General features: G+C 42.8%; 1 protein-coding gene across 1 annotated transcript in view; it reads left to right on the top strand.

Annotated features, from left to right (window-relative positions):
* The first annotated feature begins 596 nt into the window (after positions 1–596).
* LOC306978896 (protocadherin-15-like) overlaps positions 597–12278 on the top strand; it is a 227941-nt gene continuing 216259 nt past the window's right edge. The window contains exon 1 of the mRNA XM_079577603.1: positions 597–1257. The gene's annotated coding sequence lies outside the window, so the exon portion shown is untranslated. The remainder of the gene's footprint in view (positions 1258–12278) is intronic.

The following is a 12278-nucleotide window of genomic DNA, read 5'->3' on the forward strand; positions in this document are numbered from 1 at the left end:
GAAACCCCTGCCTTTCCTCCTGTTGCACAAACTTAACAAGAATCACTCTGTTCTAAGAACCAAGCTGCACAAACTGTGCATTTGCACATCCTACACAACTTGTGTTTGAGCCCACATTTTCTGTGCTCTTTGTAGCTAAACTCAGGGCTGTTAAAGAAAAGTTTTTGTAATACTTGTTTGGGTACCGATAATGTTTTTTTGTATATTAGAGCCAAGATGGGGTAATAAAGTTGTAGCTAGGCTAATTCAAACCTAGCTGCACACAGAGGCTCTTTTACGCACCCAAATCTAATGAGCATTTTGTGTTGAACATCGAGCCTATTTTTTCAGGAAAAACATTTCAAACAAATTGCAGACTTTGAAGCAGCTCGTTAACCACACTGACGTGCATCACCTGTAGCTTTACGCAGCTAGTCATTAAGTTGAGGAGCTCACCTTTTGCCTCGTTTGAATTCATTATCCTAAAGCCGCCTTTCTCCCCACTTAACTATGAAACAGTTTTACATTGATGTGGTAACCGAGTGCGCGCGCCTCATTATTCCACACTTGGCACTTGTTACTCTTTTTTCTGTTGGCTGGCCCGTGGTGTAGTGCCCCTGAGCTAACACTGAGCCGCGGGGCGCACGGAGCAGGACCGGGGGAAGCCGCAGGTCGCCTACCATTGTGAACGCGGGGCTAATGAGATTACCATGGAGCCACCGCCGCGGCTGCTGCTGCTCCTGCGCTGAACGCACGGCCGCCTTTTAACGACACAAAACCCTCCCTTTCCGTCTCCGCAGCGGCTCTCTCCCTCACCGGCGGCTGTCACTTGATGTGCCCGCCCCTTCCCTCACCGTTCTTCTTCTTCCCCGGACTCTCAGAAGGCGGAGGGGGACGCTGGAGCAGCAGAGCCGGGGCCACTCTTACGCAGCGTCTCATTCGCTTTACTCCGCGCTCAAGTCACACCGGAGACTTCCAACTCTACAGCACTTCAGAGGGACACTGTATTCCTGCACTCGGGGGGCAGACACCTTCCTCTGATGTGACTCGACAACGTATCCTCTTCCCCCCCTCCCTCCCCTCACACGTGGAAGCGGCGTTTCCCCCCTCAAAAGTGGGGTGCATTTCCTCGCAGTTCGGTGGTGGAGTTACATGGATGTTACATCGTGCTTTTTTTCCGGACGGGGCTGTGTCTTACCGCGGCACAGGGACGCGGGCTACAGAGTGTGGAAAAGTGCGTCTGAATGTTGAACGTATGGCTTCTCCGAGGATAACCCGGTAAGTCCAACTGCTCGGGCTTTTGACCCAAATGCTCAGTTGAAACACTGACTGGGAAATGGCAACGCAGGCACAAAACACACACATATAAAGTAGGCTTCAGTTTACGCCAGCTAAGAAGTTTAACATTTTTTTTTAAGCGGGAAGTAGAACGTCTCTGTCCATGGTGCTGAAATGCTGCTGCCTTTGACTTGTTGCGACCATGTTCCAAGCGGTCAATACGATCAAACAAACGTTTTAACATGTAGGCCGACTCTTGATGTCATTCTTTGATATAGCCTGTACCGAGCAGCACATTCACACTTCTCCTTCTTCTTCTTAAGGGAGAAATGTGTAACGATTGCCACACGTCCTGTGTCGCTCTGTAAAGCCGTAGCAGTGCGTTTGGTCCGCTCTGGTCTGTGGTCCCCTTCACAAAGCAGGTTTACCCCCACAGCAGCCTGTTTGTCTAGGATTATGAAGACAGGGAGAGTTATCCGATTACTTTGAATTACGGCAAGCTGTCGCCTCCTCGCAAGCGCCACGCCGGGGGAGAAGGCGAAAGTCAAAGGTTGGTGGAGTTGTTGTCAAGGCTGTGATGAATAAACAGTGGCTTTCATTGTGCTTTTTTTTCTCCTCTTTTTTTTTTTCTCGGAGCCGGCCGCCGGAGTTCCTCTTGTTATTTGCCCTTGTCTGTGGGCAGGTTGTCGGCAGGATGAAGAGCGAGAGAGAGGGCAGGGTGGTTAGTGTTCAGGGAGACCTTACGACCCTTCCTCGAGTCGCCCTGTCTAATCCTTTCGGTCACACCGGCGAAACAAGGAGGCAGAGGTTTCTTTGGTTCATTTATTTTTTACACTTATTCAGCCTGGAAAGTCTCTGTTCGATTCAGAATCTGACAGGAGAGACCTTGATGTCCTTGTTTTGAAGAATGTGTCTCCTTTCAGTGCGATAGTGGTATGAATGATTTAGTTAGCGGTTATTTAATCTATTTCCCAACACAATGCTGAAGTGACATGTGCTTTCAAAAAAGGGTGTCATGTTGGGGGATCGGCGTCTGCGAAAGCTCATGCATAAGACTTTCAGCCGACACCACAAAGCGCTCACGTAGATCCTTCATCTTTTGCAACAGGTTTAAGTGAAAAGGAAAGCACCTGCCAACTGATGTTATGAGGTGGTGGCGTTTCTTTGTTTCCTTTCACCAAACTCATTCTGATCAAGTTATTTGTAATCGCTCGTAGGCTCTTGTTTTGTTTTTGCTTCACTCTTTCACTCCCCCCTGTGCCATAAGAGGACAAGCCTGTACATTTTGTATGCTCAGAGTTTGTGGGGCTGAATTGCTTTTTCCTGTTTTCCATATGAATAATTCAAAACATCACACCAAGCCTGAAAAAAGTCTAAATGTGTGTATGATGTTCTTCTAATTATTAGAGTTTGATGGGATAGTGCCTTCAAAAAACCTTCTAGAAATACGGGAAGTACAATATGGTTACACAGCGACATTCATGGTACTGTATGTCATATCCTGTTCCCAAGGATCAACGATAAACATCGCAACAATGCTAAACCATTTAGCAAATACTGAATTCAAATTAGCATTGTGAACTTCTCCCTTTGTCAAATACACAGACTTAGAAAGAATGTCCCCTTCCTAGCACATTACAAGCTGTATTTAAAAACATTTGGTGACAGTTGGGCATGCCTGGGGAAAATTGTGAGACTATGACAGTCGCCGCATTCTTGTCAGAGCAGACCAAACCCATTACAATCTGGCATGATCCAGGGACGACTTCATCAGAGAAACATAGAAACCCCTCATATGACACTTAAGACCACTTTGACTCCCAGCTGCACATAGCTTTCTCTCACACCCTTACAAGGACAATAATTGCCTTCACTGCTTCAGCTGAATGGTGGAGCGCAGACAATTTACAGACAATTTACAGACAATTACAGACAATTTTCATCCAGTACTTGGATAGTTGAGGTAAAAGGCCTTTGTGCTACGATGCAAAATATACAATCTGCAACAGGGTGCTGCGTAGATTAACATTTGCCCAAAACATGTTCCCAATTTGAACAAAAGATCCACTGAAAAGAGTTTCATTTTAGACGTCCAATAAGTATGCTTACAAAAAAGTAGTACACACAGGCTGTATTTATCCTTTGAGGTTATTTTAGCACATACAGTGGAAGGACATAACATAACACGTGGTCTGCTTTTCATCAAAATCATAGGAATAAAAACAGTGTCTGCTTAAACTAATACCACCCAAACATTTACATTGTATCATATTTTTAATGGTCATAACATGTAAACTTTCACAGGACAGCGTGGAAAAAGTAGGTGAACCCCCGAAATCTTGCTTAACTGCAGCAGTTTTGTCCACTGAATAGTTTGTGAGTAGTGCTGTGGAGTATCCAAATGCTCAACACACAATGTCGTGTGTGGAGGACAAATGGAACAGCACATCTCCTCTCCTCACTGTGAAGTCTGGAGCAGGAGAATCATGGTGTGGGGCTGTTTTGTCGCCTCAGGGCCTGGACAACGTGCTATCATCAATAGACAAATTAATTCACAAGTTTATCAAGATATTTTGCAGAAAAACCTGAGACATTCACAACAGCGTGGAATACGTAAGTGAACCCTTGTAACAACGATTAATCTTAGACCATTCCTCTTTACAAAACTGCTGCAGTTCAGCAAGATTTCTGGGGTTCACATAATTTTTCCACTCTGTATTGTGAATGTTTACATCAGGGGTCCTCAAACCTTTTTCTCTGGGGGCCACATTATTGTTCCTGACTGTGATAGGGGGCTATAACATAGAATTGTATGACCCAGAGCAATATGCAGCAGGCCTCATTGTGAAGCAGAGGTTACTCAGTCACAGTCATCCCCACTATATCCACAAGATCAACACTTGATTCCAGGCACAAATTTGTTTAACTGTAGTGGTTTGCAAAACTAGTAAATAAGTCTTCACACTTTGTTTTGAAATTTGTTTTGAAATTTATTTTTATTTTCAAATAAAACATCATTGCGTAATAACTGCATACACTTGTATTGTGTTTCACAAGCCAAGTTTCTCAAAGTAACACTGTAGTCATTATTCATTCACTCCACACTCTGTGGTGATAAGCTTCATTTACCACGTGGCTATAATGTGTTGTTTACGTATATCCTGATCTGTCAGTGCCCCTGATGGACACGTGTGGTATTCTCTTTTTATTTATTGATGTTGCCCCCTAGTGGCTGGACTGAGTATTCTGGATATTTAGTTAAAAAAAATCATAACTCAGCACAGGAATGGGCTAGAGACTTACTTTGGACATACTCAGGGATTTGTGCTCTACAAGTCAGGGGCTGGATTAAATCATCTCGCGGGCCGGATTTGGCCACTGGCCGTAGTTTGAGGACCCCTGATTTACATGTTATGGCCATTAAAAATATGATATGATGTAAATGTTTAGGTGGTATTAGTTAAAGCAGACACTGTTTATTCATTCTTATGATTTTGATGAAGCTCAGACTACATTCTATGAAATGTGAGGAATTCCAAAGTGTTCACATACTGTTTTCTCCCACTGTATTTACATCCTTGATCTAAGATTTGAATAAACGTGCGTTTTATAAGAGGCTTCGAGACCCCTCATTGTCATCTTTCACCACTGTTTGGAATGTGCCGAGAAGAGAAGAGAGTGTAACAGTATTACTTAGTTGTTGTATTGGTGTTCCAACCTGTGGTCTGAAAACCATCAGTAGCGCTCCAGCCATTTCCAAAGGCCTTCTACAGCATTGCAGAAGCTTGATGAATCATGTTGATTATGTTGCGTAACCACTCATGTGTTTCCGTCATTTATAAATGGATGTTCTCGTTGTGCAGAGAAACATAGTCTGCAAAGTGCAAACAGTTTGGTAAATATAGCAAAGTATTCATTAGGTAACTGCATTTGTTTTCTTTGTGTGTTGAGATATCATCTTGGTTATCCGCCTAAGTCCCATAGTTTCTCAAGCATCGTCAAAGCATGAGTAACTCTGCCGTTTTTATTTTCTAAAAGTAGCTCCCTATTGTGTAAGGCAGTTGCGATCATGTAACTTAACCCGGTTTAAAATCTTTACGTATTCCATTCTCATAAATGAAACTATACTGAACAGCCCATAATGTCCCATCTGCCCCGCTGTAAACACCCCCTTTTGTTATTTGCTTTATTTATTCAGCAGGATGGCTGTTTGGACGCTCCGAGCTGCCATCCTCACTCTTTTATGAGTTTGCCGTTTACGTTGCCAGGTGCTGCCTGAACGCCTCTGTGTATGGGATTGAGTTTACATTGAACAATACCCCTGAATTAATTGTGCCTAACAAGATTATGTGCCTGTTGGCCAAAACACCGCTTGAGATCTGCATATCTGGCATAGCAGAACGAGCAGAAAAACAGTGGGGCAAATTAGTATGAGACGCCAGAGTTATTTTGCTACTTTGCATTTTGATTTTGTTTGTTTTTTCTGATTGAGGAGGACAGTGGAGTCGACAAATTGAGACCTGGATAATATCAGGCTGTTTATTAATTTATTTTCTTTTATTTTTTACCAGCACTTATAAAGGCTTCCTCCTTTTTTCTAACTGACAGCATCTTTAAATGAGATAGACGCCACAAAAGTCTCTATTACTCACTAATATTTGTTTGGATCATTACTATCTGTGTTATCCCAGTTTTAAAGGGGAAAATCAAAATAGCCTTTTTTTTTTACAGCTGTCAAACCATGTTACAATGTCGTTGCCTTATCTAGCGCAGCTTTGAGTAACTTTTGGATCTTCGCCAGTGGATATCCTAAGCAACAGCACCTAAACGGCTCCTCCTGAGGTCCTATGTATCCAGAGAATGCTTTCCTCACCTCTCGATCTCAGGCTTCATCCTCTCATCGATCATAGCCCCTACTACAGCCACATGCGCTGAGCAGTGTTTATATATTTCTCTTTCCTATTTTTTCACTTTATTGAACAGCTGCGCTGCAAAGGGGAGAAAGATGAGTGGGATGGGCTTATTTTGTCTCACTTTGAGGATCAAGAAGTGAAACTACTGGATAGTTTGTTTCAGCCCTTTTAAATCAATATTGCATTTTCTAACCAACAAAGTATACGATAATGATAAACATGTGTTTGAGATTATTACCAAATGCCTGGAAAAGGCACAAGGATATTACCTTAATAATCCGGTTCATTATGTTTCGATTTCCACTGTTGTGGGATTTTCGTGGAGAGTATGAAAAATACATATTTTTGGAAACCTTGTGGTATAAGCAATGAGAAAAACAATGTTTCCATTTGCCCTTGTCATTTGGTAAAATTGTGCAATTATTACCTTTTTCCATTAGGGTAAATGGGGAGTTCTGGTCATCGCTACGGTAACTCCATTCTAGTTATTAAGTGTTAGTCACACTTAATAATGAAATGTTCATGATGAATTCAGTGTTAACTCATCATTTATTAAGGCTCAATGAGGTGTCGTTATTATAAAGTGTTACCGACCTTTTTCATTGGACCGTCCTAACTGAATAACTAACTAACTAAATTCCATACATTTTGGCCAAACTACATTTTTTACTCCTCATATAAATGGGGACATATTAGAGCAAATAGACACATTGTTTTTCTGATTGCCTATTTAATAAAGTTTTCAAAAATGTGTAGTTTTGATACTCTCCACAAAAATCCAGCAAAATTACATTGTGAACCTGACTACAAACCAAAATCATCACTAATTAAAGCTTCACCATGTAAAATTTCACCCAATAAACTGAAATATAAGCTTTTATTTTATGAAAGATCAGATAAGATAAGATGGTACTTTATTGATCTCACAGATGGAGAAATTGCATTCGATGAGAGAGCGGATGCTCTCTCATCGAATGCAATTTCTCAGCAGCACCCATTCAGTGCGCACACCACTCTTTTTTTTTTTTTCTTTGGTGAAAGATCGTTGTGTCGCGGCCGCCATCTTCACTGTTTTGGTCACAGGAGGAGCACTGGTTGATGGGAAATCCGTAGACGATGACCACGGAGGTGGAGCTCTTGCGCTTGGCCACGATGTTCTTGGCCACACAGGTGTAGTTGGCCGTGTGGGACAGACGCGCCTGCTTGATGATCAGGTTGTGGTCCACGGTGATGTAGAAGTTCCTGTCCTCGGCCGGGTCGATGATATTTTCATCATTGAAAAATACCTCAAATGTACAAACAAACATGTGCCTTTGTTGTGAGCGGCTCAGCGCTCTACCAGGAGTGGGTACGTCTCCAGCTTGTTTCCATGGAGATGTCGACTAAAGGCAGCAGAATTCGAGATATAAATAGGTTAGGTCCTCATCCAAATCCATTCTTTGATTACCCACTGCTATCTAGCATGTTCTGTGTCGAGCTGGTCATTGGGAGCATGTTTTGTATTGATGGCAACGGTACCGTCCAAAATGTTACACAGTGTGCCTTTAAAATGAATAAAGTCTAAAATTGTAACCCTAATACCACCTGAAGAGGCTCATGTCCCACCAGTGGTACACATTCCACTGTTTGAGAACCATTGGCTCATGTCCCACCAACTAACTGGTGTCACACTGATAAGATTTTACAATGATGGGATTCAGTCAGTGGTGATAATGTCATTCCATCATTGTTGTAAAGTTATTGAGTGTAACTAAAACTTCTGATGTACGCCATCCAATCTGTCAGGCACAGCATTAGTTGTAACCCACGCCTACATCAGAATTAGCTTCCTAAGTAGTCACTGGTACCCCTCTCTTGCATGAGAAAACCAATACATTTGCCTCGTAAACTGAGACATCCTCCCAATGTTTTTGCTCCTCGCCTACATAAGAATTAGTTTCCTGGAGTGGTCCCACGGAGGGATCAAGCGAACCTCATTTTAAAGCCCTGTGTGGTAAAAGTTCCTCGCGCCGCTGGCCCAGTTAATAGAGGAAGTGGCATTCTGGAGCCCCATAAGAAAGAATGAGCTCATGCAAAAGTGTTTGTAGTGACTTAACAGTGACGCGAAAGTGGGACAAGGCCAGTGGGCAGTGAAGCAATCAAGTCACATATTTCACCAGAGTTGCACCACCCGATCTGGTCATATCGTGTTTTTTTATATTCATTTTGCGGCTTAATTGGAAAAAAAAAAGGAAACTTGTTTATGGATTACAGTTGCCTCGATTCTTCTGATAACGAAATTCTTGCTTTGTTCATTTGGCCACATTTTAAGCCTTTCTGAATAAATGAATGTGTTTATTTCTACAGATGTCGATAGGGAGTTTTACAAGTTTTTGGTTTAATGTTGAATGTTGCCAGTTTTACAAGTTGCAAACACGGTAAATAGAAGGGATTCGATAACTCCAACCGACAATACAAGAAACCTTTATGTAAGCTCTTACGCTGCTCTGTGATGTATTTGCAGACCACATGAAAAGGAATAATAAGTTTGTTCTGCGCCGCGGCTCGCGTTTTATTCGCCAAGGCCTTCACTTACTTGTGGTTTTTGTAAACAGCTGCCATTTTAGTCGTACGGCTCTGATAGAAGAAAAAAAAAAAAAGCACTCCTATAACGAACTCCGCCGCGTTCACAAATGAGTGACTTCGCGAGCTACATAAGCATCTGGTTTACTTTCAGCTTCAAAGTTTGAGGAAATAAAACAGAATCAAGTTAGGGATTGAGCACAAACCAGAACCCCTTTTGGAATAATTTAATCAGCGTTTGTTTTGTCATATGTGTTGGCAGAGTGCATTATTTCTCTGTTTAGAGATGGAATAAAATGACAGTGCTGGATGTTTGCCTGTTCTCAAAGTGTCAGAGTAAGTTTCCTATGAATCAATGAACCCACAATATGCACAATAGGCTGTTATACCTTTAAGCTAGACAAACAAACCTAGTTTCCTTTGCAGCATTGTAGTCTAACTCCCAGCACGCCACATGTCGCCTCAGCCTCGCGGTGCTGAAGAATGGGTCAAATCTAAAGCTGGGGGCAAATATCCCTATGGGAAGGATAACTGACTGTATACTACGCTGAACGTTTTAGTGTGTGTCTTAGTGTGCATGAGGGGGGGGGTGCTCTAGAGTAGAGGCTGAACCAGTGTGTTCTCCCTGAGGGCAGCAGGTGGAACGGGAGGTGAGCTGGGCGGGACAGGATTCAAATGTCAGCGCACACTATAATGAGTCTGGAGATGTAGGTCTTTCACCTTCTGCTGTCAGATGAGGCTAATTTGAACGTGTCAAGTGCAAAAGCCAAATACTCTTTCTATAGTAGATGGCACCCCCAGTTGTTGAATTGGGGGGCCAAGCTACTACATCTTGCGAATGCTATATAGATTGGGGTAGGAACTAAATATTAAAAAAATGAAACATCATGTAAGAATTTTCTTATTCTATATTTTGAATCAAAGGTCCGGTGCTCTCATCTGCCTCTCAAACGTCACACTCCACTGTGATTGGTTGAACTGGCGGGTCACTCTCTCTGAGCCTGACCGAGCCTGATATAAGAGTTTGTGTTAGAATCACTATATCTCACCAAATCATCACAGGGATCAAATCGGCTTAATGTTCCTCATCATCATCATCATCATCATTCATACTTAGCCATAATGGCTGACAGTGTTTCTCTTGGGCTCTGTTCTCGACTTTTTAATATCGTTTTGGCACTCAGATTTTGCTCTTAAAGTTTCAATCTCAGACTCTAAGTTTGTAGAAAATGTATCTTCATCTGAATAAAATGTTTGCCGCGTCCGTCAGTCTACCCCAGGGCAACTGTGGCGACAATAGCTGCTGTTGACGTCATGGTGACGCATAAACAAGCAGCAACCTCCCTCGCTCTTGGTACAGCTACGTTTTTTGCCTTTTCGCTGAGAACTGCTTTTGTGGATTCTGTGTCCCACATTGTTCTACTGGGTGCTTTTGTACATCTTTGCCGTGTTTTTGTGGGGATCGGAGGATGTTATTTAGTTTGATAAAGAGCCCATAATGGTCCTGAAGAAAGTAGCTTTTTGAAAGTAATCAAACAGCTAGCTATTTAGGCGTAGTGTTGGACAGGACACCGTCGTTTAAAAAGCATGTTTCAAAACTGATAAAAAACGTCAAATGTAATTTATCGCAGTTCAGACATATTCGCCCTCAAATGAGCACAGACGCAGCCAAGCTTTACATGCATGTGATGACATTTTCACATCTTACATATTGCATCACAACAACACTGCGACTGCGTTACAGCCGCTCCAAAGCCTGTACAAACAGGCACTCAAAATATTAGATAGAAAACCTGTTTCGTACCACTACTGTAACATTGTGAAGAAATACAAATTATTAACACTGTTTTCAAATGTCAGTTTAGTGTTTAAAATTCTTCATTATTTGGCCCCACAGCCCCTGAGAATGTTTGTGAAATCTTGTGACGAGGCAGGACGTAGAACAACGCAAGCTTCGACCGTTCTGTGAACTTTAGATCCTCCACTTTTGGACAGAATTGTTTCTCTGTAAAAGATGCAGGGATGTGGAACTTGTTGCCATTAACTGTTTGAGAGAGCAACACCTTGCAACAGTTCAAACTTAACCTGAAGAAGTGGTTGAAAGACGGTCAGATTTGTGATCATTAGCACGGGGGTAGTGTTAAAAATAGAAGAAGGTACAAGTTAAAAAAAAAACTGTATATAATTGTAAATATTACATCTGAATGTTTGTTGATGTGATCCTTCTGCCGGTGCTTTATATGTATTTTATATTGTGAATGGACTCTAAAGTAAGATGCTCATTGGCCACAGTATAAACCAGCTGTCACTTTGCCTCTGCCCAGGGACGACAGATGAAAATGAGCTTGTAGCTTTCTCTGGTCTGTGCAACACATTTGTTGTGCAATGTCCTTGTCAAATAAATAAATAAAATAAATAATGTTATGAGCTAAAGGCATTTGAGACCTACAAATTCCTTCTTCTGAGACACTGAAGAGGCACCAAGAGCCCCCCACACCTGCAGCACAGTGGAGGCGTCACAAGAGGATCTACAGGAAACAAGGAAGGGATAAATGAGGAGATGGTGAAAGACTGTTGTGGAGTGGAGGGAGCTGCGCAGGAGGAAGAGGAAGGAAGAGGTGGAGGAGCTGACCAGTGCAGGACACCACGCTCTGAAACAGGGACAAACCCTGAGGATCAGAGGAGACTGAAGGCAGCCAGTAAGGTTTCCTCCGGGTGCTACGGTTTCCCCGATGGCCTTTTGTATGTATTTGTTCCACCAGCCACTAGGTGGCACTGCACTTCCTGTTCGTGTCCAGGTGAGCCTATTTAAGGGCTGAAGGGAGTGGCCTCAGTGCTGCAGAGTGAAGGCAAACAGTTTTTGACCGTGATGTTAAGCTGTTGAAATATGGAAATAAAAAAGGATTCTTCACTTAACACAGGAGTAATGGGCTCTTTCACGCGTGCCAAACACCCTTTTACTTTGCCAGCCTAGCAGACAGTGGTATAGGGCCGCTGGCCGCTACACCCGACCTCCAAAAAACATGCTGGTCAGGTTGGCCCACAGTGGCGGCGCGGCTCAGTCGCAGCGGCTCAGGACTAACCCAACACCTGAACGCAATTTCGTTGCTAAATTGTTCAGTGACAAATAAGGAACTTACTTACTTACTTATACCACTATTGTTTTGATAGTGAAAGATTAATGCGGTGTAAAGAATGGTTAAAGGGGGCCTATTATGCAAAATCGACTTTTTCAAGCTTTACATCATGTTATTAAGTCATTCCCTCATTAAAACCATGCCTGAAGTGTTGCCTTGGCACATTCACGCATTTTCGAGTAATCTGTAGAAACTCTGATGGCGGCCATTTTAGGGATAAAACGCCTGATTCCTTCAGGAAACGCCCTCGACCTCCAGGATACGCCTCCGACCTTTCGTCACCAGCCGAGTAACCAACCACTGCTCCTCAGCAGAACCCTCTCCCCGCAGTGTCTAGCCCTAAGACGTAAACAGAGTCATCATGGAGGATTAGCTTCATGTGTTGTGAACCGGAGCCACAGCAGACTTT

Source organism: Gobius niger (assembly GCF_951799975.1).
Source record: "Gobius niger genome assembly, chromosome: 19".
NCBI lineage: Eukaryota > Metazoa > Chordata > Actinopteri > Gobiiformes > Gobiidae > Gobius > Gobius niger.